This window comes from Cryptomeria japonica, chromosome 3 (assembly GCF_030272615.1).
Source record: "Cryptomeria japonica chromosome 3, Sugi_1.0, whole genome shotgun sequence".
Taxonomy (NCBI): domain Eukaryota; kingdom Viridiplantae; phylum Streptophyta; class Pinopsida; order Cupressales; family Cupressaceae; genus Cryptomeria; species Cryptomeria japonica.
Window position 1 is genome coordinate 650,713,486 of NC_081407.1, and position 6,215 is coordinate 650,719,700.

The window sequence follows — 6,215 nt, forward strand, 5'->3', positions numbered from 1 at the left end:
GTTATTCCTAGATATGTGAGACTGAATCACAATCATGAGTAGATTATTGGAGATAAGGATGCTAGAGTGCTAACCAGAAGAAGAATCAAAGAGAATTCTTGCATGATCTCCACCATTGAACCAAGAATTTCTAAGGAGGCATTTGGTGATGATCATTGGGTTAAAGCTATGGAGGAGGAATTGGATCAAATTGATAAAAAAAACACTTGGACCCTAGTACCTCGACCGGTAAATAAGAATGTTATAGGTACTAAATGAGTATACAAGAACAAGTTGAATGAAGATGGTGTTGTAGTTTGCAACAAGGCAAGATTAGTTTGCAAGGGTTATGCGCAAGAAGAAGGAGAAGATTATGGAAAAAATTTTGCACCAGAAGCAAGACTAGAAGGTGTTAGAACTTTACTTACATTTGTAGCTCATAAGAAGTTCAAGGTATATCAGATGGATGTTAAGTTTGCACTTTTGAATGGGATATTGGAAGAAGAGGTATACATAGAGTAGCCAGATGGTTATGCTTTGATTGATGAGAAAGACATGGTATGCAGATTGCATAAGGCTTTATATGGATTAAAGTAGACACCCAGAGCATGGTCTGAAAGGCTTCATACACATCTAATGAAGATAGGATTTCTGAGAACTAGTGATGATAGTAACATATATCTTAAGTCTGAAGGAGATGAAAAACTGGCCAGTGAAGTATTTGTTGATGATATTATATTTGGATGTAATGATGTCATGAGCAACAATTTTGTAGATGAAATAAAAAATGAGTTTGAAATGTCTTTAGTAGGGGAAATAAAAAATTTCATAGGCTTGCAGATACAACAAATGAAGAATGGTATTTTCATTACACAGTCTAAATATGTGAAAGAGGTTTTGAAGACATTTGGCATGAGTGACTGTAAACCAGTTGGGACACCAATGGTTACAGGTTGTAATTTGTCCAAGGAAGATGAATCTAAGTCTGTTGATGAGAAGGAATACAGGTCAATGATTGGCAAATTGCACCATGTTGTTCACACTTGATAGAAACCAAGAGAATATTTAGATACATGAAAGGTACTGTTGACTATGGATTATGGTATCCATATGGAGGAAACTTTGATTTGAAGTCATACACAGATGCTGATTGGGTAGGAAATGTTGATGACCGGAAAAGCACAACCGGTGGAGAATTTTTTCTTGGAGGAAGGCTTGTTTCATGGAGTAGTAAAAAGCAGAGTTGTACTTCTCAATCTACTATTGAGGTTGAGTATGTTGCAACTTATATGAATTGCACACAGGCTATTTGGATGAGGCACATTTTGGAAGGTTTTAAGATGAAGATTTCAGAACCTATAAAGATTTTATGTGATAATACAAGTGCCATAAATATTTCCAAGAATCCTGTTTTGCACGCACGAACCAAGCACATTGAATTGAAGTATCATTTCTTGAGGGAAAAAGTTAAGAGCAAAGATGTTATCTTAGAGCATGTTTCTACCAAGGAGCAGCTTGCAGATATTTTTACCAAACCTCTGCCTAAGACTAATTTTGAGTATCTTAGAAGTCAGTTAGGGGTTGTCCCTCTTCATGAAGTTAGTTGAACATGATGTTGACTGCATCGGTCCCTGAATCACTTGCAAAATTTTACAAGGGTTGGTGTAGAAGTGGATGTATTTCACAAGGGGAGCATCAAGTTGCAGTTTGTTGTTGATGCACAGTGAAAATTTGACATTACATGTTTTACTTTCAATTTGGCATTGCTGTCAAAGGGGGAGAAGAATTATGTGATTATGGGAAGGAAAACCAATGACAGACTGAAGACAGAGAGAGCATGTGAATACTTGGTAATGTAAACCAGGATTCCTATTCACAATCACAGTAGCAAAGAAATGGTGTTGATATTTGTATTGCCATCAATGCTGCATTAATGATATGTTATGTTGTCATTGATGTCAATTGAACCAGTAATGATATTGCTGATATTGTTGTTATTGTTGATATTGTCTTGTAACTAGCAGGAAGAGATTTGTGAAGAATATTGTAAACCGGTATGTAAGTTTGTGAGTTGAACCAGTAATCAGAGTAAAAGGTTAAACCCTTTATATGTTACGTAACTGGTAAACCCTACCATTCATTTTTGTTAAAACCTAACCGATTAAGGTTGTTGAATTGGCTATGTTGGTTTATGATTTGATGTTGAGCGGTAATGATGGTGACATGTAAGGTCATTGTATGAAGACAAGGTCAATTATTTTGGCGTGTTTGTTTTTTTATATAGGGAATGAGCAAAGTGTATTGCATCTAATGCAAAGCGCGTGATGAGTTATTGAGATTGATGAAGCGGTAATCAAGGAGCGGTTGAGGTTTTCTTGATTGATGTGTAGATATTGCTATGAAATCCAACAGTCATGCTTGTCCAACTTGTTTGTAATCTCAATGAGAGGATTATATTTTTGTTGTGTTACCGACCTAATTGATTTGTATTTAAGGTCGATGAAGTTGTTTTGTTTAGCGTTGGCAAGAGTTTGTAGAAATTAGTTGAGTGTGTGGTTTCTGAATCAGAGAATGAGTCTGCAATTTGAGTAAAGGAAAATAGAAGCTTAAATGGATCTAATCAAGAAAGTGTAGTGCTATTCAGACAGATCAAGAAACTCCTATTATTTTCTAACAATTACAGCAAAATTGAAATCGCCTAACCGGGTAAGCTCTAACAAGCTTTGTTACTTATTAAATCCTCTAACAAGGTGGTCCATTAGATTGGATTTTCAAATCCTGTATTGAGGTTACTCCTTACAAGGTATTTTCTTCTAACAAGGCATTTGTAGTCAATCCCTTAACCGGGTGATTCCTAACAAGATCAGTTCTTAACAGGACTTTTGTAAAAGATTTAATAGCATTGTCTCCTAACAGGGCGAACTTTAGAAGAGTTCAGATATTATCTTGTGAGTCCCATCTCATTGTGGTTTTTACCTATTTGGGTTTTCCACATATAAATACTTGTGTAATGTGGTGAATGTTTTTGTGGTTATGATCTTATGGTTGATTTGATTAACTACTTAACTATTTCTGATAAGGCATGATAACCGAAAGCATTGAGAAATGAAGCATTGACATATGATAAAGCATTTGGAGGTTTACAAGTTAAATGTTGTTTACTGTTAAGTTGTTGTAACAATCAACCGGCATTCTTCTGAGTATTGATCTTGATAGTGGTATTTCATTGGTAAGTTTACTTTGTATGTTTGAGTTTGAGTTTGGGAAGTTTGTATCAGTTTTTCTATTTATTGATTCACCCCCCCCTCTCAGTAATCTACCAGATACTTATTCTTTCATCATACCATCAGTCTTTGAACTAAACCGGCGAGAGGAAGAAGAATATTAGGGTCGGTCTCTTGCTCTTCGATACATATAACCTCTAACTCTACATGCTGGGCCACCTCGGGAGATGAGTCATCACATGGGGGCTCATCACCTGTCTCTTCATCTAACTTGTTGTGCTGGTGCCATTCAATCTCAGAACGCTCATCAAAAGGAGCGTTCCCAATATTATCTCTAGGTTGGCTCACTTCCTAACGGTAAATCCAGAAATCCTCCCTCTTTTTCCTAGGCCACAAATCCAACGTCATTGCTTCTAGCATACGCAGGGGAATGGGATTCACTGGATTGTACTTTTGCACGATAGAGTAGAAACTCAACCATGAGGGTCATTTTAAAACAGGAAAATCATTGAGACCCACATAGAGATTTGTGTCATCCACTTGCGAGTTAGTGTGCTCTTCCCACGAGCTTCGTGGTTCATGCTTAACTGCATTCTTCCTCTTGGATAGGCACCCATCTAGGTCATAACTCCACATATCATGAATCACCACTAAGCCAAGTTGCACTAGCTTGGATATCAAGACATTTTTGGCGATACTCCTTCAGACGAGAGTTATGGGGCCAATGGTTTTATGGTCCTCTATATTGTTTTCTCATGCTTTCCCGCCCCTATAGCTCTTTCAATTTGCACCAATTACCATGAAATTTCAAGGGCAAGGGTTCTTTCGGTGACGTAGGTAGGTAGGCAGAAAGGCTCTTAAGAGAAGCCATGCACTCGGATAAAGGAAAAATCGCTACCTATAAACTAGTCACAAGGAGGGCGCTCATTATACATCTGTATCCAAGAAAAGTGGGCAAGGGGCTCCTCGAGGATTAAACCAAGATCTCTAAGGACCGGAGTCAAGAAACAGTCCAAAAATTGGTAAACATCGAAAGAAGCCAACAAGAGGGGTGTCTAGGCTGATACATGCATTTTGTTCCCTGACTCATCATAAGTAGCCAATCACATGAATTGGTTGAAAAACCCTTCGTTTTGGTGCAAGAAAAGGTGAGCTAAGACTGAGGTGTACCTGAAACGCCAAAAATGCTAGAACTTAGCTAGTTGCTTTACCATCTCTCTGGCTATAAAGATAGAAATCAAAATGAAATGACCCTTTTTGCTTTCGACATTTGAACAAGAAGCCCATCATGGGAGTAGTGATCTCCCAGTCATTGACACAACCGCATAGGGATGCAAGAGTTGAGGAAATATCCTTGAGGTCATCATGCCTCAAGTCACTGTAAGATAGAGGGAGCCTTGGAGGTCCAACAAATAGACTTCGATTCAACATGCTATGATAGAAAGAGATAATATCTCTTCTAGTGCTCCAATATTCCTCCAAGGTATTTTCAGAGAACACCTCCATCGAGTTGAAAATGGGACAACACATCATGTCCCTCACAACTTCTAGGGTTATGACTACTTTCAAAAAGAGCCCTTAATTGAACAAGAAGCGGGGTCAAACCCGTTAGCACACGCAACCACAAACTCTGTACAGTGCGGGACCATGGGGACCACAAATTATGGAGCACCACTATTCCAGAAATTAACTGCTGTAGATTGCGGCTCCGTTCTGTGTTTTATCATTCTGTTGCAAGTTGCCTCTCTAAGGTTCTTGGGCTGCTTGTGAAGTTCTAGCTCAACGACATTTTCTAGAGAATCTATCACCACAACTGGGTTGCAGGTGGCCGTCTTCAATTTAGCCTTAGTCCTCTGGTACTCCAGCTTTGGGGGAATGGCGTGGGAAGAATATGAGAGTTTTCCAAACACATCGACCCATAATATTTCTTGGACGGAACCTGAGGGGGCTGCTTCCATCTCCATCTTTCATAGGAGAAATTCTCTTCCTGACACTTCTAAAGCTTCTCGGTGCTCTAGGTTGTAAAATGAACAATATGATGGGCACCTGGTGACTTTCTTCCTTAAATATGTCACATGCCTAGATCTTCGTGAAAAAAGGCGATTAATGGTGAGCGCCCATTTGCATGTATGTCGGTCCATTTCCCAACTTCAATTAATTTTTTTTAAAAAGAAAAAGCGTCACCGTCTACGATTCCCAATAGAACACCTATTCAGCCTGCCGTTAATTAGAGCCACTTGAGACGATTTGCCTGTCCGGACAATTCTTCCCATTAAGGAGAGTATCAGTACTAGCAGGGCTCACACGAGTTATAGCAGACCTACAAGCATTCTAGCTTAAACATGATGTACCACTACATACACTTGGCATCTGAGGACACCACTGCTCTTTTCGAGGCACAGGGTAGGACGTTTGCCACCTTTGAACCAGACTTCACCTACTTGTGTGAATTGATGAGAGAAAACAGATGCATCAAAAATCGGGAGCACTAGCCTTTTACTTCAATTATCATCCGGAGCTGAAAATCCACTATAAATATGTCTTTTCAGACATTCCTTTTGCACAGTATCCAGCTTCAATGACGAAGTTTCTTAGAGAAATGGATACTCCCGTCAGGATCACTAGCAGTAAGGCATGGGTCACTTTCTTGGGGAACATTTCAGACCAAAGACTACAAAGGATAACATGACGCAAAAATCCCTTGATGATTGCTACCATTAAATGGGTGCTCAGCGAGGATTTTATTGATGACGTAGACAGATACCGTGTGAACACGAATATTTTCTCACATTTTGTAGCTTTGTTACTAGATATCGAGATGACTAGATACTTGACCTCGGAGCTAGCCAAAGCTCTCTTCTCCCTGGATTATCTGGGTGGCTTGGAAGACGTGGTGGTGTATCATGTCCCTTTTAGAGTCTTACCTCTCACCTCAAATTTATGACGTTTCATCACCTCTGGAGAGGAAGTGACATGGCACTCGCTTATCAGTGGTCTGAAGACTATGTCATT